The sequence below is a fragment of the Dasypus novemcinctus genome, chromosome 17 (genome assembly GCF_030445035.2).
Source record: "Dasypus novemcinctus isolate mDasNov1 chromosome 17, mDasNov1.1.hap2, whole genome shotgun sequence".
NCBI classification, from domain to species: Eukaryota; Metazoa; Chordata; class Mammalia; order Cingulata; family Dasypodidae; genus Dasypus; species Dasypus novemcinctus.
In genome coordinates this window covers 60920628-60946926 of record NC_080689.1, presented here as the reverse complement: position 1 = coordinate 60946926, position 26299 = coordinate 60920628, and the positions used below count along the sequence as shown (strand labels likewise).

Below are 26299 nucleotides of genomic sequence, written 5' to 3'. Positions count from 1 at the left end.
GTTATTTATGGTAGCCATATTTTGGTTGGATTTGTGTTTGTTATATTTTGTTTGTATTATTTTATTTTCCCCTTCTATTTTTGTCTTTCTTGTTGCTTTTACACTCTCCTCCATCTCTGACTGTCCTGTTTTTTCCTTTCTTCCTGCAGAATTCCCTTAAGAATTTCTTGAAGAGGAGGTTTCTTGTTGATATACTCTTTCAGTTTCTGTTTATCTGTGAATATTTTGAACTCTCCATCATTTTTGAATGCTAGTTTAGCTGGATAGAGTTTTCTTGGTTGGAGATTTTTTTCCTTTAGTATCTTGACTATATCATACCACTGCCTTCTAGCCTCCATCGTTTCAGATGAGAAATCAGCACTTAATCTTATGGAGTTTCCCTTGTATGTGATGGTTTTCTTTTCTCTTGCTGCTTTTAGAATTTTTTCTTTTTCTTGAGTATTGGATAATTTGACAAGTATATGTCTTGGGGTGGGCCTGTTGGGGTTTATGACCAGTGGAGTGTGCTGTGCTTCTTGGATATGTACATCTGTCTCTTTCAGTAGATTTGGGAAGTTTTCATTCATTATTTCCTGCAACACTCCTTCTGACCCCTTTCCCTTCTCTTCTCCTTCTGGAATGCCTATAATACGTATGTTTGAGCGTTTTGCGTTATCATTCAGGTCCCTAAGTCCTATCTGGATTTTTTCTACCTTTTTATTGACCACTTCTACTATCTGTTTGATTTCCAATGCACTGTCTTCCACATCACTAATTCTCTGCTCTGCCTCTTCTAGTCTGCTGATATTTGCTGCAAGTGTATTTTTGATTTCTTGAATTGTGGTGTTCATTTCCATCATATCTGTTATTTTTTTGCGCATGTCTGCAATTTCCCCTCCAAGTGTTGTCTTCACGCTGTTAACCTCTTTCATTACTTCATCAAATTTGTCGGTGATAAATGTTCTGAGATCTTTCATTGCTTGTGCGAAGTCCTGCCCCCCTTCCTGATTTTCAGTTTGTTGATTGGATTCAGACATGTTTTCCTGATTACTGGTTTGGTTTGTAGATTTTTGTTGCTGTCTTGTCAACATTTTTTCTTGATGGATTTAATCAGTTCCTTAGCTTCTTTGTCTAGTCTTGGAGATTAATTAGCTGTTGTTTTTGCGTAAGTGTTATATCTTCTCTTTGTCACTTTGTTCTTCTTATTCCAATTTCTTATTGCTAGTTAAGCTCACTTTAAAGGAAAGGATTAGTGCTGGGGAAAGTCAATTGTGTAAGGAAGGAAGAAGTGTGAAGTAGTATTGGTGATATATGTTTACAAAGCAACAATATGAGTTCTGGGAGGATGGAGGTTAGATCATGTAAATTGTGTAGAGTTATAGTAGTAGAAAAGTACCTATAATGAGGTAGATGACTGAATATGGGAGGAATGTGGTACGTACTAAGAGGCTATTGTTTTCGTGAGAGAGGGAAAGAGAAAAGAAAGGTAATAGTTTCAGGGACGAATACCAGATGGAAAACTAAACAAAGGTATTAGAAATTAAGAGTTAGACACTTTGTGGATCAAAGAAAGGGAGATGGAATATAGGAGAGATAGCAGATGGTGGAGGATATCAAGTTGTAGGGGAAAGGGGATAGTGTAGATAGGCTAAATCTATTCACAGAGGAATGAGGCAGTGGAGGGTGAGGAAACCCAGCAAATGTGAGGTATTTCCTGTAGGACCTATTGTATTGTTAAGGTAAAATAGTATAAGAAGAATATTGGGGACAAGAAAGAGAGGATTGAAAAAAAAAAAAAAAGAACAACAAGAACAACAACAACAACAAAAAATAAAAAATAAAAATAAAATTAAAAAAAAAAAACAAAAACAAAAACAAAAACAAAGAACAGAAACCCCGCCGCCAGGCTCGGCTGGGCTCAGCTGGGCTCAGCTGGGCTCCGGTCCCCCGCCCGCCTCCCGCCGCGGCTCGGCTGGGCTCGGCTGAGCTCGGCTTTCCCGCCCGCCACCCGGCGCAGCATGGCTGGGCTCGGCCCCCCCGCCCGCTGCGGCTCAGCCGGGCTCGACCGGACTCGGCTTCCCTGCCCACCGCCCGCCGCAGCACGGCTAGGCTCGGCTGGGCTTGTCTCCTTCGCCCGCCACCCGCCGCGGCACAGCGCCGCTCGGCTCTCCCGCCCGCCACCCGCCGCGGTGCTAGCTGCCTCGGCTCCGCCTACCCAAGGAGGGAGTCCTCCACACGTAGCTGGGATCTCCGTGTATATTTCACAGATGGATCCTCTCTGTTACCTTCCCTCCAAATCGATGTCCAGACACCTCCGGAACAGGAAAAATCCTGAAACAGCCGGTCCCAAAGAGTCTCCGACGCCTCCCAGCCGATTCCCCCAAGTAGCTAGTAACCGGGAAGTTCACTCAGCCGCCATCTTGCCTCCCCCTCCTGAAAAGTCCCAAATTATATCTTATAGACCAGTCCTTTCCGTTACCTTCCCACCAAATCGATGTCCAGACCCTTCCTGCCCTGAAAAAATCCTGAAAAAGCCTGGTCCCGGAGAACCTCCAGCGGTGCCCAGCTGCCTCTTCCCAGGAGAGACGGCAAGGCAAGCTCACTCAGCCACCATCTTGCCGGAAGTCCCCTCTACTGGTAGCTTTTAATGTCGTGTCTTGCCCTGGAGCACCAACTGGGTTTGACACTTGCAGGCAGGTCAAATCTGGTCTCATTCCCACCTCTGCAGTCTTTGGGTTTGGTGCTGCAGGGGCGCATCCCGTGGCCCAGGGAGGGGTGCGTGGCTTTGGGGCCGGGCTTGAAGAAGTTCTGCTGGGAGCTGTTCCTGAAGACCCCAGGCCCGTTAGAAACGTGGCCTGGGAGCGAACCAGGAGCTTGCCTTTGGGAAAAGGTGTGAGGAGAAAGGCTTGTGGAAACAGGAGCAGACTTGAGGGGAAGTGGAGAAAATTGCAAGGCTGGGGCCGCCTGCTTTGACCAGGCACTAGACCCTTGATGAAAAGAATCCTGTTATCTGACCTGGTACCTCTAAAAGGAGATTCAGATCTAATATTTTGTTTTAAGTGGGCCTTATCACTCTGAAGAAATTTTCTTCAGAAACCTGCCCTGGTTTTAGCCATGGCTTTTAAATTAGTGACATTTATTCTTTATAACAAAATTAAATCACCTGGAAAATATGGACATGACTGAAGAGGGACTTGAGACACATAACCCAGATGGAGCTACCCAAACATTTCTGTGTATCCTTCTAGTCTTTTTTTCCCTCTAGTTGTGTGTAAAAGTGTAATATCCCATACATCTTTCACTTTTTTTCACATAAGATTATTGAGAGCATTTCTTCATTCTTAAGGTTTTCCTTCAAAGAACAGCTTTTGATTGCATAGTCTGTCGTATAGATGGACTGTAACTTATCCAGTACCTTGTTGGGCATATGTGTCACCTGCAGCTCTTTACTGGAACATCCACGTGTACATGTTAGATTGCTGCCTTAGAATAAAATGCTAGAAGTGAAAAATTACTGGGACATGGAACATGTACACTCATCTGATTTTTTTTTTTTGGATACAAGTTGCCAATTGCTTTCTAGAAAGACATAACAATTGATATACCCTCTTATAGGAAGAAGACTGTTCCCTTTTCATTCTCTCCCCAATGTTGGGTATGATTTTAAAAATGTTGCCAGCTTGGTAGACACAAAATGGCATCTAGTTTCTATTTTAGATTGTAGTACTTTGATTAAAATTAAATATTTTCGTATATCCTTGTACGGTCCTTGTGTTCTGTTAGTTGACTATGCCCACTGCGCACTTTACCACTCTGGGGTGGAAGGGGATCAGTATAAATAAGGATCTTGGCTGCATGGTTCCCAGGGGGAGCCAGTTCTTCTAGGGCCTGTATCCTCCAGGGGCAAGGTCATCAGAGTTCCAGGCCTTTAGAGCTGGGAAAGAGTGGGGCGAGGTGTCACACTCCAGAGAAATGAGGTGCTGGTAGCCCAGGGCCTCTGGCCTGTCTGACAAAAAAATGATTCACCTCACTCTAGTTTCAAGTATCATCAACTACAGATTCTTTGGCCACTATAACATTAGCTCAGCTGGAAAAGTTTGAAGGGTTGGTGGCACAGTGCTTGAGTAGACAAATGTATGTCCATTTTAGTCATCAGTGCCATTTATTGATTACTTTCTAAGTGTGCCACGCTTGGTGAGGTATTTCTACGTGTCCATTACGTTGTTCACCACAAAAAACTACAGGGTTGGTGTCCTCCACTTTGCAGATAAACAACTGTCAGAGTCTTGTTCAGTGACCCGAGGTATCGGGAATGAAAGACAAAGAAAGATTGAGTTCAGGGGATCTGAGAGCATTGATCTCTCAAGCTCATCAGACAACTTTATTGAGTCAAGGGGCTAGTATATATACCCCTAACATACGTGACATTCAGCACACAATCAAGTTACCTATTACCCTTACCTCATACTATATTAACTAGTGATTGATGAAAACCCAACAAACTTTACTGGAACTATTATTATGAAAATCAGTAACTATACTCAAATCCTGTTACCCAGGTGGTTCTGTTCTAGGTATTGTTCTGCCTGCAGGTGTGCTGGCCCAGCCAAGATTGTGCTCCGCACCGATAATCATAAGGGACAGCTTGACTCAGTGGTCAAAGAAGTAACTTCTTCCATGGAAACAACATGCCTTTGTATCCCACAAACAACCTGAGGCTGAGTGATTTAAATACCCTACAGGCTTTATAAGGTAGTTAATGGGGAGGGGGTTTTCCATCTGGGTGTAGTTGACTTCGAGTTTTTAACAAAGACTTCCTAGTGCTTCTCTACCACAGTGCAGTGGGTGCCCTCTCCAGTGGGTGGGGGACGGTCAAGGGACGATGTAGACGTACCCGCTGGCTCACCCACAGAGCTGAGATTTGCTGCTCCTTTTGCCCTGAAAGTCTCTGCCAGTGGAAGGAACTACTGCTCTTCAGAATATGCCTGCTTAGATTCGCCAGCCAGATAAAAGGGCTGTAGACATGAGCTTCACAAGCCCGTTCCATGGTTTGGGGAGTCCCCAGCCTTCTGCCATTTCTCTGAGCCCCTCACTGGCAGGCCAGAGCTCAGCTTCTTGCTCTTCTGGCCTGAAGAATAAACAGGGTCAGGCCGAGGACCCTGGAGCACACATCCCAGTCCCCAGAGCCTTTCCCTTGGGGATGACACCCTGGTAAGAGGAAGGGGGTGAACGTAAACTTGATGGGCCTGGTTTTAAATCACAGCTGCTCACCTCAGGGTCCTGGGACTCGCTCACTCTCCACCCTTAGCAGGTTTCCCTGAACGCGTTTTATTCTGAAGCTAGAGCTGCAGGCCCGGCCCATCTCACAACCCAGGGGGCATTGTGACCTCCAGCAGGGAGGCTCTAGGACTGACACTCTGAGGCAGAGGCTCTTTCTCAGGATCCAGGGACCCCGTGCCGGGGTGTGGGGTGGTGGCAGCCCCACAGGGTGTGAGCTTGCTGTGGGCAGGACCCGTGAAGCAGCTTTGCTCCTGTTTGTTCATTTGCTCCAGCCTTCCTTCCGACAGGCTTGCAGAACTCCTCTTCTGTGGGTCCCCCCGCCCCCGCCATCCTCCTCCATTTCTGGGTGCTGTGCTCCCAGCTGGACTACCTGGCTGTGTGATGCTACAATGTCCCAGGTGCCCCTCTCATCTCAGGGGCTCCTTTTTCTTCTCCAGAATCCCTGTGTGATCAGCATGGCTGTTGTTCTCACCCACAGGACAGACAGGGAGACTGAGGGGGCAGGAGCACGGAGCACACGCTCGTCCTGGACACTGGCTTCTCGCACAGGGATGGGCCCCGCGGCAGTGGTTTCTGTGGCCCCCAAGATGAGGAGGCGAGTTGAGGTCACGCTGGTGTTGGCGGTGGTGGCCGTGCTCTCCCCCCCCCCGTGGCTCTCCTTGTGGGTGAGCCCCTCACGCATCTGAACCCCAATGGCTCTTCCTCCTCATCCTGCACAAAGCCCTCTAGGGGACCCCGAATGCACCCAGAGGGTCACTCCACCACCAGCCCCAGGTCTGGGCCAGATGCTTCCTGGGTCCAGACAGAGGCCACCATCCAAGGGGGGAGGGTCCTCTCCAGAACCAAAGCTCATGAGGGAAGACCCTGAGAGGGGCTTGGAGCCAACTCCCCCCTTCTGGAATCCAACGCTAGGGGTTGTGTGCACCCTGTCCCCAGGCCCCAGGTGAGAGGTGGTGTTGACCCAGGAGTGGGGTCTTTCAATTCTACAACCTCGGACAGATTCCTTATTCCAGGAGTTTCAGTTCCACCTGGGAGACAACACCTGGCCACCACCTGTGGAACCAGACAGTGAGTAGCCACAGTGGAGGGAGGGCCGGAAGGGAGCCGGTGTTGGGAGGCCCAGAACCCAGGACAAGCCTCTCCCCTGCCATCCCCAGGCCCCTCAGTGGGTCTGACCTCTTTAGAGGAGGGCATAATCTTTTTCTTTTTAATGTAGCTATAAGTATAATGTGCATCTCAAAGTGCACATAAAGTGCACAACCTGTTTTGATACATGTACACCCATGAAACCATCACCACAGTCAAGATGCTGAACACATTCACCACCTGCCCTCCCCCCCACCAAAGTTTTTAACCCTTTGTAATCCCTCTACTCCATTTTCCATCCTCCCCAGGCAACTGCGGCTCTATTTTCTGTCTCCGTGCATTAGTTTGCATTTTCTCCTTATAGGCATATAAGGGATGGACTGGACATACTCTTTTTTTTTCTCCTCTGGCTTCTTCCATTCAACATAATTATCCTGAGTTTCACCCTTGCCGTGGCTTGCACAGTAGTTCATTCCATTTTATTGCTGAGCTGGGTTCCATTTTATGGCTACGCCACGACTTACCCACTCTGCTGTTGACGGGATTTGGGTTGTTTCCAGTTTTTGATTTCAAATCTGCTCTGTCTAGTTAAAAATGGGTTTGTCATCTTGTTGAATATTGAGAATTCTTCATGTATTCTAGATACAAGTCCTTTTTCAAATGTGTGATTTGCAAATACCTTCTCTCAGTCTGCTTGCCTTGCCCAAAGTCATGAAGATATTCTCCCATTTTCTTCCAGAAATTTTAAAGTTTAGGTCAATGATTCATTTGGAGTTAGTGTTTGCGTAAAGGTGTGAGGTGTGAAGTGAAGTTCACTTTTTTAAAAAAGATTTATTTATTTTATTTACTTAGTCCTACCTCCTCCTCCCTCCCCCCCAGTTATCTGCTCTCTCTGTCCATTCACTGCATGTTCTTCTGTGACCACTTCTATCCTTATCAGCGGTACCGAGAATCTGTCTTTCTTTTTCTTGTGTCATCTTCTTGTGTCAACTCTCTGAGTTGCAGTGCTACTCCGGGGCAGGCTGCACTTTCTCTCTTGCTCAGTGGCTCTCCTTACAGGACACACTTCTTGTGCATGGGGCTCCCCTACATGGCACGGCACTCCTCGTGCACATGAGCACTGTGCATGTGCCAGCTCCACGTGGGTTAAGGGGGCCCCGGGTTTGAACCATGGAACTCCCATGTGGCAGGTGGACACCCTATCTATTGGGCCAAGTCTGCTTCCCTGAAGTTCATTTTCATTTGTTTGGATATTACTATTCAATTGTTCCAGGGCCATCTGTTGAAAGGATTATCCTTTCTCTACGGAATTGCCTTTGCTTCTTTGTTGAATATCAACCTGGACTTCCTTTCTGTTCTTCTCACACCTGCAAAGGCCAGGTGGTCTCCCACTTCCCCTAGCCAGGGCTTGAGGAATAGGGCAGGGGTCCTGAGGGGAGGAAGGAACCAGGCAGTGACCATGGATGTGTGAAATTGAGTCCTTGCTCATGAGGAGAGCCAAGGCTGATGGCAAGACCAGGGGCAGTGGCCGGTGGGCTTGCTGGGAAGGAACCTGCAGAGGAAAGGGCTGCAGTTTCCTTGAACGGCCCTGGTGGCCAAGATCTCTCACTCAGGGCTCTCATATCCCCAAATTGCTCTGAAGGGACTCTTGTCCCTTCTGTTTTCTGTAGGGGTGCCCAGCCCTTTCAGAGGCGATTTCAGCTCAGAGGCCCCAGGTGACCTGAAGGTGTGGCACACCTGCATCATAGCACTGCGGATTGAACAGGGACCTTCTGCCAGGGGCACCTATTTTGCTCCTATTGTTCCCCCCCCCCGAATTTGTAATCAGAAAATTTGTTTCTGGTCTACATGGTTTTCAGGAGTAACAATAATAGGTCAAGAAGGTCAATGGTTGTTGTACAAATATAGCTCAGGACTAAAAATGGAGGCCTTATTCACATCTTCTTTTTCTCTATGAATCTTCTAATGGTGAAATTTCTGTGGAATTAAACTTCAACAGCTCTAAGTTACATAATGAGTTATTTTCAAGTTCAGTTACAATGGCAAAAGAATCCAAGTCTCACCAGCGTGACTTCTGGTGTGTGTGGGGGTAACTAGTTTACAGTAAGCAAAATTTTCAATCCTTTGGATCCGTTAGTTCATGTGTGATGGCTAATTAGATCTTTGGCTTTTGCTTGGTCCAGGGTCAGGGAGGCGACAGGCCACGGGGGGTGCTCTCAGGGCCGTGGTGTAGGCATCTCCCCATGGAAATCTTTAGAACATGCTGGTTGATCTCTATGCTTCCCCATGAAATGGAACTCTTTGCTGGACCTCTGCATTTCCCCCCTGAAGATTCCCACCATTTTGGCATGGTGGCTGAGATAAGGAAGCTCTGCAGCTGTTTAAAGAGCATTTTAGCACCTGGGCTGTGGAGATGCAGATGCTGAAGTTCAAGGTGGACAATGTCTGTTCTCAGATCCAGACGCTCAGCAGCCACATGGAAAACACCAGTGCTGACATCCGGATGGCCAAAGGAGTTCTAGAAGATGCTGGCACCTGCCATATCCAGACCGAGATGTTAAGGAATTCCTTGGAGGGGGTTGATGCTGAGATCCAGGGCCTAAAGAGAGCTCTGGAAAAGGCAAACACGTTGAATTCCCAGACCCATGATTTCTTACAAAGCAGTTCAGAAAACACCAGGGTTGCACCCCACATGTGAAGCCGAGACCTAGAAAATGCCAATGCTGAAATTCAGGTGTTAAAGTTCGGTTTACACTTGTCAAATATGAGTTTACAGAAGGCCAGTGTTCAGACCCAACTTTTGAATGGCCATCTGGAGAGGGTCAGTGTTTTAAGGACCCAGCACCAGGTGTTAAGCAGCAGTTTGGAAGGGCCCAGTGCTGAGATCCAGAGGCTCTGGGGAGCTCTGGGAATTGCAAGTGCTTTCAATTCCCAGACCCAGCCCTTTATAAAAGGCAGTGTAGACAACAGCACTTTTGAGATCCAGTTATTAAGAGGTCGGTTGGACAGGGCTGGTGAAGTGATTCAGTTGTTAAAAAGATATTTGGAAACTGCCATTGCCCAGACCCAAATGGTAAAGGGCAGGATGGAGCAGACAAAAGCTGAGCTCCCAGGAATAAGAACAGTATTGGAAAATGCCAGGGGAGTTAGAGACCCTAACACAAGGAATGAAGGGTGCTGCCGTAAATTCCCAGACCCACATGTGAGAAAACAGAGTGTAGGAGGCACAGGTTGAGATCCAGAGGCTACAAGTTAATGTGAGTAATACCAACTCACTAAGCATGAAAATCCAGGAGCAGCAGAGCAGCCTGGAGACCCTCCGTGCAGCCTTTGCTTCACAGGAGCAGCTACAAAGGACCCAAAGTAAGTGGTAGGGAGGGTCCACCCTGGGGAGGGCAGAGTTGCTTGGATATTACTGCCCATTTAGCCTCAAGCATGTGTCCCCTCCGGGAAAGAGCAAGGGTGGTGGAGAGAGGACAAATCCAATAACATGGCTCCTCTGTACCCAGGTGGTAGCACAGAAGACATGAGAAACTATGTCCCTGCTCTCAGGTGGCTTATAATCGCTCCACAAAATATCTCCATTTGCAAACCAGATCTTTGTGATGAAGGCATGTGGTAATGGCAAAGTGTACTTGTAGGGCCAGACAACATGTTTGTGACTTCCAGCTATCACAAACTGTGTGAACCTGAACAAGTTGTTTCCCTTTTCAGAGTATCACTTGCAAAATGGGGGCAATAGGATTTGCTTCACAGGGAGGATCAAATGAATCAACATACGTAATGCACTTAAGCTAGTAGGCTGGATTCAAGCATGTGTCTGACACTTTCATGAACATCTACCATGTGTCAGGGGGTTAAAAATGAATAAGAAATAATGCCTGCTCTTGAGAAGGTTACAAGATGCAAGATGGAGACAGACCTGTAAGCAAAGTCATATAGATTGGTGAAGGAGGTGTTAAGTTAGAAGGAAGTACTGGGAACTGAGGGGGGGAGGCAAAAAGAAGGGGAAGAAGGAACCTTTTGTGGAAGGGGGGAAGGAAATCTATTTATCTAATCATCTATGTAATCTATCAATGCAAGTTTCAAAAAGCAAAACCTTTCCTGCATGAATTCACTCTGACATTTTATATTTATTCTTTAAAAAAAGAGCAAAGCTTGTCAAAATTGGAAAACCAAATTTATGACCCACTAATGGGTTGGTGGTTGCAATTTGAAAAACACTGGGCTAGAGAAGTGGGCAGGGCTGGAGAGACACGGGCTAGATTAGAAGGCCTCTGAGTGAGCTTGGCTTTCATCATCCAGAAAGTGAGGAGCCACTGAAGAGTTTTAAGGAGAACCCTGAGGTTCTCACTTGGGTGGCTGAACAGAGGGGTCCCCAACTGAGGAATAAAGGAGGAAGAGGAGCAGCAAGATTTGGACATGCTGGCTGCGGTGCTTTGGGGGACATCCAAGTGGACGTCACCTGCAGGCTGTCTGGAGTTGAGGAGAGAGGCCAGGGCTGCAGACATAGGCTTGGGTAGCCCCAGGTATGTTGGTTCTGGTTGCAGCAGTCGAAGTGGGGGTTTGCATGAGACAAAACACAGAAGAGGGCTGAGGGTGGGGACAGGAATCAACCTTCAGGAGGCAAGAAGGGAAAGACGTGTGTGTGAACCAACTGAGGACAGGGGAATTGGGAAATGCGCATTTGGGAAAGCCAAAAGAGGAGAGAATTTCAAGATGGGAGTGGTCAGTTCTGGCACATGCCAGAGAGGCCATGTAAAATAAGAACTGAGAAGCATCCACTGAGGCTGGGCAATTAATAACTCATTGGAATGAAATTTCGGTGGAAGCAGATCATGGTTGTTGGGCGTGAATCAATCAGGTGTATCAGTCTGTCAAGGAGCATAGCTGAGAGGGAAGGTGAGAAGGTGTGGGAAACAAAGGCATGTTGTTTCCATGGAAGCAAGTTACTTTCTGACCACTGGGTCATGCTGTCCCTGGAGATGTATGTGCAGGTGACTAATCTCTCTGGGAAACATAACATTCCAGCAGAACCCAGACTTGATATCTCAAGTAACCTGGACAACAAGATTAATGAGTATATTTGTTTCAATAATATAATAGAACACTATGAGTTTTAGTAACTGTCTTATCCACTGTGCACTGTGTTATTTAGAATGAGGTAATGGGAATAGTTAGCTAGAATAGTTGCTGGTTCTCACAATTGCTTGGGGTATATAAAGAAGCCCCTTGAGATTAATAAATTTGTCTGATGAGCTTGAGAAATCAATGCTCTCAGAACCCCTGATCCCAATCTCTCTTTGTCTTTCATTCCCGATACCCTTCGGGTCCATCACTCCGACATTTGGTGCCCACCGTGGGGCCCGAAGTAGTGACTGCAGCAGAGATTCTTCCAAACCAGTATAGGGAACGTGGAACTGAAAACCTTCCAGAAAGGTTGAGGCATCCATCAAAAGGTGACTCGAGTCTGACCACACAGTGGTAAGAATTTTAATTAATCCTGTTTTCCGCTAGCATCAGGGTATGGGTAATCAACCAGAATGGATGGAAGAATATTCACAGGTACTAAAATCTCTTTTAAATACTGTCAGAGTTTCAGTAAAAAAGGCTGATTTACTTGAGCTTTTTGCCTTAGTTCAGAAACATTGTTACTGGTTTCAGCCTCAGGGGTGTAATGTTTTAAATTTGAAACAGTGGAAATGTGTAATGAAAGCTTTAGGAAGAGTATATCAAAGAGGGGAATCCATTCCTTTATCTGTGTGGGCTTTGTGCCAGCAAATTGTTGCCGCCTTAGATCCTTTACAGTCAGAAGAAGGAGAGAAAGATGAAATTACTATATTTTCTAAGCCCATAAGTAAATTTAAAATGAAAGGAAGTAAATTGGAACAAAAACAGGAAGTTGAGGTGAATGGGGAACCATCATGTTTTTTCCCCTCATCCTGATATTAACCCTTTCATCAATAAAAGCTCAGTGAAGTGTCTTAATGAAATATCTTCTGTGTAGCCAGTACAACTCTCTGCACCTACTGAATTGCCTTCTGTTACTAAGCCTAAATTAGAAATGTTTTCAGATGTTGCTGATGCTTTGCCTTATGTTAAACAATTATTATCTGCTTTCCCCGTAACATTACATGCGATACCACCAGATACAAATAATTTGCAAGGGGGTGTCAAGTTTCATCCTGAGCCAAAAACTTTTAAACTATTGAAAGATTCAAAATGGGCAAAGATACTAAATAATGTCCTTGTTAGTGAAATCAGGCTTGTAAGAAAACTCTCTGTTAAAGTGTTAACTAAGATAAGGAAATTGTTCTGGCAGCAACTCTGCAACCCCCCTGCTGTCTACATGACAATGTAGCTGTGGGCTAGTGGGGGTTAATAGAGTTAAGCCACTGGAAAAAGAGAAAAACGTGGCAACATTGGTGTTCTGTTTTATTTCCATGCTAATTCTAATTGGGCTTATTTAACCATGATATTAAAATTAGTACAAAAATTTTATCAAGGTTTAAAAAGGAATTTTCAGTTTTTTTTTTATATTGACTTTGTAATAATATTACATTAAAAATATATATGTGAGGTCCCATTCAACCCCACCCCCCCACCTCCCCTCTCCCCCCCCAACAACACTCATTCCCATCATCATGACACATCCATTGGATTTGGTAAGTACATCTTTGGGCACCTCTGCACCTCATAGACAATGGTCCACATCATGGCCCATACTCTCCTCCATTCCATCCAGTGGGCCCTGTGAGGATCCACGATGTCCGGTGATCACCCCCGAGGTGCCATCCAGGGCAGCTCCACGTCCCAAATACGCCCCCACCTCTCATCTCTTCCTGCCCTTCCCCATACTCATCGTCCACCATGTCCACTTTTCCCAATCCAATGCCACCTCTTCTATGTGGACATTGGATTGGTTGTGTCCATTGCACCTCTATGTCAAGAGGAGGCTCAGATTCCACATGGATGCTGGCTGCCATCCTCCCATTTTCAGTTGTAATCACTCTAGGCTCCATGGTGTGGTGATTGTCCTTCTTCAACTCCATCTTAGCTGAGTGTGGTAAGTCCAATAAATCAGATTGTAGGTGCTGGAGTCAGGAATTTTCAGTTTTAAATCAATAGTTTACTCCTGAACTTCAAGTCTCAGTATAGTCTTACAGAGTAATAATCCAAAACTGTGTGTTAATGGTCTGTCTCAAGTTATCTTAACTGATTGCTGATAACTAATAAAAATGTTTCCAAGCACAAGCTTGCATGTTACAGGCAACATGGATTCCAGAGGAAATCTTAATAAGAACTTAAAAGCAGGTATACCAAGAAAGTAAGAATTATGAGTTAATTGTAAACTGTATGTTTCTGTTACTGTGTTGTGATTGTTCTGTGTTTGTCTGTTCTTTCAATGTCAGTGTATATTTTGATACCTCTGGATGGTAATATAAATTAATAAAAATTTATAAAAGAGCTCTATTCAAATGGCCAAAAATTAAATAAGTGCTTATATTAATACATAAGTTTAAATGTTAATAAGATCTCTACAATGATAAAAATTGTAAGTCTTGATTAACAAAATTACTATGTCTTTTTATAAAAAGTTGTTCTTGCCTAGATTGAAATGAATAACTTATTTTTCTTCACAGGATAAGATGAAGGATGTAAAACTTAAATGAATATTAAAGATTAAAAGTTTGTGGAAATGCTGACTGACATTTAATAAGTTTTTTCTAAAAAGTGTGTTTTGTCCTAAAGTAGGATGCCTAATTTTCATAAACTCTTGGAACTTAAATGCATGTGGAAAGTTGTAGAAAGTATTGTGGTAACTTTAAGTAAAGAAATGTGTTCTGTAAAAGTAAAATTAGTCTTCAAATAATATAATTATAGTCTATATGGTTATAAATAATTATAAAAAGTCTTATGAAGCATTGTTTAAATTAAAATGTTTAAGTGACTAATTCCAAAAGGTCATTATTAAACAAACCTGAATTAATAATAATAATAATAATAAAAGGTAATTTTATAACAGAAAAGCTTGGCTGCAGTCAGCCTCCCTTGACAACTTGCTTTTAGGAAACTGTTTCTGATATTGCATGCTATTAAGTATTTAAAGTAAAGAAAAGTTCATTATTTTAACAAGCTTGTTTAGTGTTAATGGTATTATAAGAAGAGTGCTTGATAACTTTGTATGTAGGCTATATGGAATGTGTTTTTATTATTAAGGAAACAGGAGATGATTTTGTCCTAAGATAAAATGATTGGTTATTAAGAAAGAGTAAAATATGGAATATAATCTGAGTGAATACTGAAAGTGCAGAAGTTTCATGGAAAAGGAATTTTTATGGTTAAAGTTGAATAAGATTTGATGGGTCTATCTATAAAATTTTAAAAGCTTTAATATCAAGTAGTATACTAACGCAAAGTTAAAAATTTTGTTCTCTCTCAAGGCCTCTCAAATCAATCTGTTTTGGTAAAAGTTTTTATCCTCAATAATCAGTATAAAAAGAAAGTCTGTTTTATCAAAACAGCTTCTTGTGCTCATAATTTCCTCGGTGTTCCAAGAAAGGAAAGTTTTATCTCTTTTAAAGGAACATAATGTTCAAAATTGCTTTCTCAAAATCAAATCCTGAAAAGTAGCCTTTTATTCCAAACTAATTATAAGAGATTTGTTCTTTTACCTTGAAAGAAAAATTAAAGTAATAATTAAGTTCATTTAATATGTTATAAGTTGAATAAAAGGTGTTTTAAAGTGTTATAAAATTAACAAGTTTTTTCTTTCCTTTAACCCTCTGTTAATTAAAGTTGTATGAGTAAAAGGTTTCTATAAATGCTTAAAAGTGTGTAAAGTTATCAATATTTCAGCATAATATTAAAAAGAAAATTACAATGTGGTTAATTATGGTTTTAATTATTATAAAAGAGTGTGTGTCACAGAAACAACCTCTTATCATAGATTAAAGTAACAACACTGTAGTATGCAGCAATCCCAAACACTGCTAATATGTTGCATAAAATTAATGTCCAACTGTATTGCTATCACTTTGTTTTAAAACTTGCTAAGACTTTCTTCAGTGTCTTCTTAGACAAATCAAGCCAGCTGCATTCCTCTATCTGTAAAAAACCCAACAGTAAACGTTTGCAGTTCTTTTCAGGGCTATGTGCATAGCCCAACCATCTTGTACAGTATTTACTGATAGTAATAGTAATAAAAAAGCAGCATACATTATTTCTCAAAAAGGACAGGTTTGGCAAACTCCTTATTCATCTGCTCAATGCACAGAGCCTTCAGCCATCATTAAGGTTTTACAAATGTTTGAGAGCCCTTGAACATTGTCTCTGACTCTGAATATGTATGTCTTACTGTCAAGCATATTGAAACAGCTCATATCTTTGCTACTAATGAGTTATCTCAACTTTTTGCTGACTTGCAACATCTCATCAGGTTAAGACAGCATCCTATTTACATTACTCATATACGCTTTCATACCTCTTTGCCTGGTCCTATGACAGCAAATAATGCTTGAGCTGATTTATTAGTAGGGTGTTTACAAAGTGCTTATGATTACCATGTTTTAACTCACATTAATGCTAAAGGCCTGCGAAATAAATATCAAAAGTTAACAAGACTACAGGCACAAGAAATTATTCGCACTTGTCCTACTTGTGGACCACTAACAGTGGTGCCTCTTCAGGCTGGAACTAATCCCAGAGGCCTGACTCCTAATCAATTATGGCAGATGGATGTTACTCACATACCATCCTTTGGTAAACTACAGTATGTTCATGTTTATATTGACACTTATTCTCATTTTATGTGGGCTACTGCTCAAAGTGGGGAATGTTTTCATCATGTTCACTCACACCTCTGGTCTGCTTTTGCTGTAATGGGATGCCCTCTGAAAATTAAAACTGATAATAAATCTTCTTACATTAGTAAATCCTTTGAATCTTTCTGTTTAAAATATGGTATTGAACATGTTACCAGCATTCCTTATAATCCTAAAGGTCAAGCCATAGTTGAACACAGCCATCATACCCTAAAAACTATGCTTTTAAAACAAAAAGGGGGAGATGATGGTATTATAACACCAAAAGATCAATTGGCAAAAGCTTTATTTACTTTAAATTTTCTTATGTTTATAATTCATTGACACCTGCGGAATGTCACTTTGGAAAATGTCAGATATCTACAGTGGACGCAGGAAATGAAGATCAACCAATATAAGCAATGAATGGAAAAAAGGCAGGATTAAAGTAAGGGGGCAAGGCTATGCTCTTATCATTTCAGAAAATGGAGAACAAATTTGGCTACCTATAAAGAGGATTAAACCCCAGAATGAAGAGATGGGGTCTCCTGCAACTTCTGATGATGGTGATCGTAAGTAATGAAGAAGCTGCCAGTAATTACACTTATTGGGCTTATATACCTAACCCCCCATTACTTAAAGTGTTAACCTGGAAAGATCCATTCTTTCATATATATATCTGAATAAAACCCATATATTCCCTGGACCAATTGATGATTCATTGCCAATTAAACTCTATGAAGAAGGACAAAGAATCAATAATCTCGTATTACCATTTGATTATCGACCCTTATGCATTGGTAACCATCCTTCCTGTATATATGTTAAAAATTGGGCCATAACTATCTTCAAAAATAATAATACTCAGTTTATTGTGACTTTATTTCCCTCTTCCAATTTATTCATGACCAAAAATCCTACTTATGATTGTCCACTAAAAGACAGTAGGGATAAAGAAGGATGGGAAGAGTGCCATATAGGAAGAGGATCTGTCATTTTTAATGATTCCTATGGAATAGTGTGGGAAAGTGCTTCTATGGGGAGTTCCATTGAATATAATGACATATTTATTTGGCATGGTCTAAATAGTAAAGGACAACAAAAAATATTTTTTACTAAAAATAATAGTGTTTGGAAACAGAAAGGGAAATTAATCCCTTCTCCATGGTGTAATATTATATCTATACACAAGCAGAAGCATCTGTGGAAAGTTTTTCTAGGAATAGCTCCTACTATAGAATGGATTGGGAATAATAGTAAGAATGGTCAATATCTGCATTTAAATCAAATTCATCATCTTCAGGCATGTGTAAGAGATCCTTATGTGTTTGTGGTTGGAAAATTAACTATAACCAAGAATGCTCTATTTTATAAAAGTAGGGCCTTGCATACTTATTTGTCTGAGAACATTTTACAGAATGGAGATTTCATTACAATGACTCAAAGGTGGCGGGGAATGTGGATCCCAGTGCGACTGAACCAAATTTGGCAATCGTCACCTGAGAGTCAACTGCTGTTCCATATGGCTCGAGAAATCCTGAAGCGCTCGAAGCAATTTGTGGGACTGATAATAGCTGGCATCTTAGGAATGATTGGTGTCATTGCAGCTGCCACTATAGCTATCATGGCCTTGCATGACACGGTGCAGACTCAACAATACATGCATGAATGGCATAAGAATGCTAGTGACTTATGGCATAGTCAAGAATATATTGATGGAGAATTAAACAGTAGAGTTAATAATTTAGAATCAGCTGTTTTGCATATTGGAGATCAATTGTATAATTTAAACTTAAGGGGATTGAAATGTGATTAGAATGAAAGTAAATTTTGTATTACTCCACTTGCTTAAATAATTCTATATTTGATTAGGAAAAGATTAAAAATCATTTAATAGGTCATAAAGGTAATATGTCCTTAGAAATAGAAGAATTACAGAAAAAGATATTAGAAATGTCTCATAATCAGATTTATGTAGCTGAAGATAAGGATATCTTTAATGATTTAATTTCTCATATTAATAAGTTTAATCCAGTAGATTGGTGGAAGTCTCAGCATTTTTTATGAGCATTAGGAATAGGACTTTGTGTATTAATCTTGTTGCTTATTGTGGTTGCTTGTCTGGGACAAGAAATATGCCAAAGATGGCACCATGTCGACGCGATGGGACAAGCTAATAATTTGGTACTTGCTAAAACCCTGATATAATTCCCCATGGTCAGAGCGCTTGGCTGGTAGTCAGTGACGGGTAAGACTCTCAGAGGAGGGCAACCTAAGACAGGCACAGTCACCCTGACTAAAACAAAAAGGGGGATATGTGGGAAACAAAGGCATGTTGTTTCCATGGAAGCAAGTTACTTTCTGACCACTAGGTCATGCTGTCCCTGGAGAGTTACATGCAGGTGGCTAATCTCTCTGGGAAACATAACATTCCAGCAGAACCCAGACTTGATATCTCAAGTAACCTGGGCAACAAGATTAATGAGTATATTTGTTTCAATAATATAATAGAACATTATGAGTTTTAGTAACTATCTTATCCACTGTGCACTGTGTTATTTAGAATGAAGTAATGGGAATAGTTAGTTAGAATAGTTGCTGGTTCTCACAATTGCTTGGGGTATATAAAGAAGCCCCCGAGATTAATAAACTATCTGATGACCTTGAGAAATCAATGCTCTCAGAACCCCTGATCCCAATCTCTTTGTCTTTCATTCCTGATACCCTTTGGGTCCGTCACTCCGACAAGAAGGGGGGAGGAGTGAAAAACAAATCATCTATTCCTCCATTACAACATCTATCTGTTAATTAAAGACAGTGTGGCAAATATTAAAAAATTGCAAGATGAGAAAGCAAGCATCAGTATTGCCATGAAAATTTGCCTGCTTTCCATCAGAACCACTTGCTAATATTTTGGTGAACTTGAGAGTGAGTTTCTAGATTCAGATAGGCTTCACCTGAGGTTTAAGGAAGGGGAACAGCAAAGAGGTGGAGGTTGAAGATAGGGAAGGAGAGAGGGAGGAGAGTCAAATGCATTTTGCATGACTGGCCTTGAAGAAGGTTGGGATGGTACTTGAATCTCTGAGGCTGGGAGGGGAGCAGCTGTGGAAGTTGGTGTCCACCCTACTGTGCAGATGTGGGAACATGAAACTGTGAGAGCTGGTATTAACCACATCTGTTTCTGGATTGCATAGGAGGTCACTTGCTAAGGAGGAGGATGCCTGTAGGGAACGGGGGGAGAGAAGGGATGGTTGGGAGAAGCTGCTGGAGAGATGGGGGCTGACAAATGAGGGACTTGGCAGGCAGTGCCAAGCCCCTGTTCTTTACCCTGTCTCCAGTTGAGTCTAAGGAATCACTGGCCATGCAGACCAGTGCCTAGAAGTCTTTCCTCCTTCCTGCCTCTCCTTGAGCCCCCCTGCTGCCCTCCTGCGTTAGTATGGACTGAGAGGTGCTCCATCCTGGCTGTGCATTGGAGTCACCCAAGCACATGCCTGGGACTCATGTACAGAAATCTTATGGATTTTGGTTTGCAATGTAGCATGAGCACCAGGAAGTTTGAAAACATGGGTCGGGTATGGATGACTGGTTCTGAGGCCTCAGAGAGCATAAGAATCACACGTGGGCTTCTTAAATACAGACTGTTCAGAAACAATTTCAGTAAAAGCAGGTCTGCGCTGGGCCTGAGAAGGGGCATTTCTGCCACATGCCCAGGAGGCGCGATGCTGCTTGTCCAGGGAATGCACTTTGAGAACGCCTGGTCCACCCTGCCTGCCTCTTCCTGAGATCTTTGCATTTGGGTTCTGATGGATGTCTCTGGCCCAAACGGGATGGTCTTTTTTTCCTGTTGTGCCTTCACATTACATCACTTTGAAATATTTACAATGCAAACCTGAGCCATTGGGTAAAACCTTCAGGGCCTCCCATTGCTCACAGGGAAAAATCCAAATTCCTTGTCATGGGCATAAGATGTAGTGCTGGAAGCCTCTCCAGGCTCCTCTCCCACCCCTTGCATGGGGGCCACAGCCCAGGTTTTGCAGAGATCAGCTCGAGCCTTGCTGTTTCCTGCCTGCCTGCATTTGTACCTGCCATTTCCCCTGTCTGGAAGGCTTTTCTTGGACCCGATCACTTGACAAATCTTCCTCAGTTTTTTTTTTACTTTTTAAAAGTGATTTTCTGATTAAAAATTTTAAATTTTAGAGCAGTTGTAGGTTTACAGGAAAATCCTGCAGAAAGTACAGAGCTTTGCCCATGATTAACGTATTCCCTTAGTGGGTACATTTGTTACAATCGATGAACCAATATTATTATAATCATATGATTAACTATAGTCCATAGTTTAGAGTAGGGTTCACTCTTTGTATTGTACAGCTCTTCATTTTCTTAAAATTTTTTTTATTGTGGTAACATATCTATAACATAAAATCTCCCATTTTTACTCTTTCTGTATAGACATTCACCAACATTGTGCAACCATCGTCATTGTTTCTGGCTGGAAGCTTTCCTTGGCTCCAAACGGAAACTCTCTACCAATTAAATATAAATTTCCCATTCCCTACACCTTCAGTTTTTTTTTTTTTATGACTCATCTCAAGGAACATCTCATTCCAGATTCCCTTGCTAACTGCCCCCCCCCCAGCCCAGGTGACATAGACGACACCCACTTTCATGCCTCTAGTCTAACCCATGCATGGCATTTAATTGGTGCATCTTCCATCCCCTTATTACCTTATTACATCTGTCTCATTTCACAAGACTGTAAATTCCTCAAGGACATGAATCTTGTCTTATTGGTCTTTTTATAGCAGTCCCCAGCTCATAGAAGCTAAGGAATGTCAAACAATGAATGTATGAATGTTGAACATACGGATGAAGAAATGAGTGTTGTGGCACCATTTTAAATAGCTGCAGTAGAGATGATGTTACAGAGCAGGGTGTGGTGACAAGGAGGGAGGAAAGAGCTGAGACTTGGGGCTCCTGGTGACAGGATGAGCTCTTAGTGTGTGACACCTGTGAGGACAGGCAGAGCAGGTGATGAGGAAGTCCTGGGATAGTAATGGGTGTGGGTAGCCAAAGTGCATGGAGATCAAGTCAAGGGAAGTAAGGGAGACTCTGGATGGATGGACAACTTCCTAGACAGATGGTGGGAATTGAGGTGGAGAGTACTGTACAGTGGCAGCAGTGAGATGGGAAAAAAAGTGACATGGTCACAAAAAAAATGTCTCAGCAGAGAGTTTTTCTGGGTAGCAGAGCCGAGTGTCCCAGGAGTACTGAGCCAGGATTCTTGAGCTGCAGCTCTCTGGGGAATTGGGTAGTGGGATAGGGGCATGGTCTCAGCAGCACTTGCCCTTGGGGAACCGAGCCTCAAGGACGTGGGCCTCAGTGGCCAGCTGCTGGCGGGTTCAGGAAGGCCAGCTCTGGGACATGCACCATCATCCCCCAGTTCCCTCTCCTCCCACCTCTGCTGCAGCTCAGCTTCTCTGGCTGCTCCTGCAAGGCTGGAAGTTCTTCAGGGGGAACTTGTATTACTTTTCTGATGTCAAGAAGTCTTGGAGGAGGCTGAGCAGTTCTGTGTGTCCCAAGGAGCTCACCTGGCATCGGTGACCTCCGAGGAAGAGCAGGTCAGAGCTGGGGGCTTGGGGTGGTTCTGACAGGGTTGGTATGTGACAAGGGACTTTGGTGCTTTGATCTTCCTCCTCTAGGGGAGGGCACAGCCCATAACCTTCATGTCTCCTGTCAAGCAGGGAACAAATGTTGAATTCCTCTGAGCATCTTGCACTGGAGGTGGAAACCTGGACAACAAACCCCACTGTCCTCAATGAGTGGGGAGATTCCCAGAGGTGGACAGATGCCAGCAGCACAGCAGGGCAGAGGTGGGTGGTGGGGTGGGCACCCTGAGAGCGTGAGGGAGCATGCTTTTCCCTCAGCCCCTCAATTCCTTTGGGCTTCCTCTCCAGTCATCAGTCTTGATTTTTAAAATTTTTTAATACCCCCCTACTTGAGGCTTGCTTGCCGTCTGCTGTGTCCATTTGCTGTGCATTCTTCTGTGTCTCTGTATTCATTCACTTAAAAATTATCCCACGCCCCCCTTGAGGCTTGCTTGTGGTCTGCTCTCTGTGTCTATTTGCTGCGTGCTTTTCTCTGTTTCTACTTGTCTCCCTTTTTGCTGTGTCACCTTGCTGAGTCGGCTCTCCATAGTGCTTGCAGGCCAGCAGCTCTCTGTGAGGTGCAGGAGAGCCAGCCTTCACAAGGAGGCCCCAGGACACGAACCCAGGGCCTCCCATATGGTCGATGGAAGCTCAAATGATTGAGCCACAGCCGCTTCCCCAATCTTGACTTTTTTAAATGAAGAAGTTGAATGTTTTATTAGTAGGATAATAAGCAATAGTTACAATGTTATGTAAGGTTTATGATAACAATGTTACCCTTGAATTACATAATTTTTAGAAGTAGTTTTTATTTTCCAGTCATTTTGTGAATTCTGAATATAACAACTAGATTGTAGCCTAAGTCACAGGGTGCTGTGAAAAAAATAACCTGTTTTATGTTTATGTGTAATTATTTCGAAGTATATTTCAATAGTACAGCTGCAACATGTAGCTTTTCCATTGATATTGCAAAAAGTTGCCATTTTAAATCTCTATCTACCACAATTGAAAATAACTATTCTGGATATAAGTTGCTTCAGGTTGGTTTATTTTCATTCCTAAATAGATTTTACATATTTCTCAAATGCTGCTTCACTCCATTGTTGAACAAGTTCTGAAGGTTTGCTCAGTGTCTTCTTGATCATCAACCACCTGCGTAACAAGATTTGTTGATAAGTCAAGGATTTTCTGCAACAGCTTCATAAAGTTCTGTTGCTTCTCCTGATAGAGAACAATAGAGTTTGCTAGTAGCTTTTGGGCTTTCCGAAGCACCCTGCTCATCTCCTTTGTTCAGTTTTGTCCCAACTTTGAGAAGACTAGAGGAAACAACATGTCCCAAAGCTTCCTGTGCAAAACTGCTGAGTCCCGCGTTCCAGCACCGTTTTCTGCTGTTATCTGTTCAGGCTTGCCTGTGAATTTCTACACTGAGAGCAGAGCCGGCCGGTGCGCAGCATCCAATTGGCACCGGTGCCCCCCCCATGCCCCTGGCCCACAGGGTGCAGATCAATCTCTATTTTAATGTCAGTCAATCCCATGGCCGTGGAGGGCACGTGAGCAGGAGACCCAGGCTTCCTGGGAAGGCCAAGCACTCACATTCGATTTGAGGAGCACCAAGGCCATCGAGGCCCAGGGTGGCCATCTGGTGGGGTCAGTGTCAGGATGTGTCAAGGTTATTAACAAAAGACCTCACTAGCTCTGGTCATTTCAGTTGACGTGACCGCCCAGCCCACAGGGCACTCCTGACACTGTTCTGTGGGTGTGAAAAAGGCTGTGCTGCACGTGAAGTGTCCTGAGAAACTCTGGCCACATGTTGTCCCAGGACAGCACACCTCGTATCCAGGGCTGGGTCTCCCTGAGGGGCCCTGGCTGCTGCTTAGATGCTGGACACACCAGGGAAGGACAGGGAGGGGTCCAGCTCTGCAGGATCGTGGGTTTCATGGGCCTGCGACCGGGAGGGGATGGCCCGGACTCCTCTCCATATGTCTTGGAGAAGCTGCTCCTCACACCCAGAGTCAGACAACCCACTGCCTCCTCTCTACAGGTGTTTCTGACCAAGTTCACGAGTGCCCCTCACCATGGGATTGGCCTCACTCACAGCGGCAGGTGGGCTCCTGGCGCTGGGTGGATGGGACACCTTTCAATGCTGCCTCGAGCCAAAGGTGAGTCCATCCATTGGACACACACATCCAGGCCTGGCTGGAGTTGCATGTGTGTCCTTGCCCAGTAAGTGTTAGTGTGTGTGTGTCACAGAGGCATGGAGCCTCGCCTGGACCCCTCCACAGAGGACATCAGGACAGGACAGGGCCTGGGGCTGCAGAGGGTCCTCCTGTTCTCTTCTTTGACCACTCCCCTTCTTACACCTGCTCAGGCCTTGTTGCAAGGGGCCCTATCTGAAAGGGATCTGAGTGCGAGTTCTGGGGTGGAAGCTGAAAGGTCCCTACCCTCTCCTTTCCCCAACTTGCTGCTTCACAGACACCCTCCCCATCCTTGGATCATCAGTGACTCAGGATGTCCTCAGCCGACCCAGGTCCACAGGGCAATGCAGCTCTGTCCCTGTTCTGGGGCTGCAAGGGGACTGGGGAGCTGTGTCACTTTAGTTCCATGTGCCCCAGCAGGGACAAGGGCCACTGCCTGTGTCTAGCTGAATAACGTCCCTCTGTTTCCAGGTTTTTGAGCAGGGACCAGCTGGACAAATGGACAATGGGAATGGGCACACAGAGGACTGTGTCCATACTCAGCAGATGTGCAATGACATATACTGTGATGCCACCTACCAGTGGGTCTGCAAGAAATCCGTGGGCCACGATGTGGCCTGAGTGCAGAGCAGAGCCAAGGGGACCCTCCCGGCGGCCAGCTCTGGGCCTCCTCCGTGCTGCCTGTGAGCCTCTGGCCTCTGCTTGCTCTCTGGGGCTTCCACTTGGCCTCCTGGGTGTCCTGCCTTGAACTGTTGTTTAACACTTTGGAGGCAGGATAGATAGGCACCTAAGGAGGAAGGGGCAGAAAAACCTAACAAGCCTGGCAAGAGAAACTGAGGCATTGGCCTGCTGGCTAGCATGAATGTGCTGAGCACACGGGCAAATTAGGAAGGGGCAGCTAACAAGCACACACCCTGCAGCGTACAGCACACAGCACACACCCAGCGGCTCTGTGATCAGGAGGCAACGTCGTTACATGGCGGAAAAGAGGGACAGAGCAAGGGGGCAGCACCCCTACCCCCACCCACTTTCAGGTTACCTCACGCCTCATTGACAGTGACCAGAGGCTGATCACCGGTGGTCAGCACAGCCTGCAGAGCTCGTGGACAGCAGCCAGAAGCCAACCACCCCCACCAGCTTCCCCTAACCCAGCCCCTAACCTGCTAAGGGAATCGGATCTCCCAGTAGAGTTCCCCTGCTGTGTCTCAAGTATGCCAATCAGGGCACCCCTGGAGTCCTGAACCTCCACATATCAGGGGACCTCAGGGGAGAACTTTGCATTTCCTCCCTTGTGTGCATCCCTGCAGGTACACTTCCCTTCTCTTGCTTCACCCCAATAAATTGTTTGCCTGATTAACTTGTGGCTTGTCCTTGAATTCTTTCTCAAGAAGAAGCTGAGAACCTCGGTATTGGCTCTGATCACACTTCAAGATGTTGGCCCCATGTAAGCAGGGGGACCAATGGTGTGCCCTGGTGTGCTCCTCAGTGTCCACCTCCACAACCAGCACAGGCTGTCACACAGCAGGTCCTCAGTCAACACTTGATGAATGAATGAAAGCCCTTTGGGTGTTTTTCTCTTACAGCCCCCCGCCCCCACACTCACCTGCCGTCAGGGTGTGTCTGTCCTGCAATAAGCACACTTTTATTTTTTTATTTCAGGGTTTGCAGCTAGTTAGTGCATTGAAAAACAGTAGAGGTTTTTCAATAGGGACTTTGTAAGGGTTCCAATATACCAGGAAGTCCTAGGCATCACTCTGGTTCCCTGGATTTCCTTTGTGTGCATAGGGGACTGGGGCTGGATTTTACTAGCAATTTGCCAACTCCAAAAACCTTTTTTTTCTATTCTTTGGACTTGCCTCATCTCTATCAGAGATTTATATTTGGCTTCAGCCTCTTCCTGAGATCCCCATTCCCCCTTCTAGGGACTCTGCTGTCTGCCAGCTGGGCAAGACATACTACATAGCCTGTGCATAACTTCAAACTTATTTTATACCCAAATGTGTCTAGAAAGCCAGTTGAGAAGTATAAACTCTGTAGGCTTTGGGTACTCAGGGAGGATGCCAGCCAAATGTGTCAAGCCCACCTGGAAGTTGGGGGATATTTAACTCAAGCTCACCTGGAGGAAATAATCTAATACTCAGATAAGACACTTAAACTAAGAAAGAGTCCTGTTGCATACAAGCACTGTTTGACTCCCCACTCATAGCCTCTGAATAAAAGGGACCTAAAAATTCTATTCAGGGCTCTGTATTTATCAGGACAAGAGTCCACCGAGTCTGGCCAGTCAAAACAAATCATCTTCCTTCTCAGA

At 44.3% G+C, this 26299-nt stretch overlaps 2 pseudogenes; both read left to right on the top strand.

The window, feature by feature from the left end:
* Positions 1 to 5846: 5846 nt before the first annotated feature.
* LOC131273990 (C-type lectin domain family 4 member F pseudogene) lies at positions 5847 to 25345 on the top strand (annotated as a pseudogene).
* The window catches only part of LOC131273745 (factor in the germline alpha-like), a 33095-nt pseudogene continuing 30664 nt past the window's right edge, over positions 23869 to 26299 (top strand).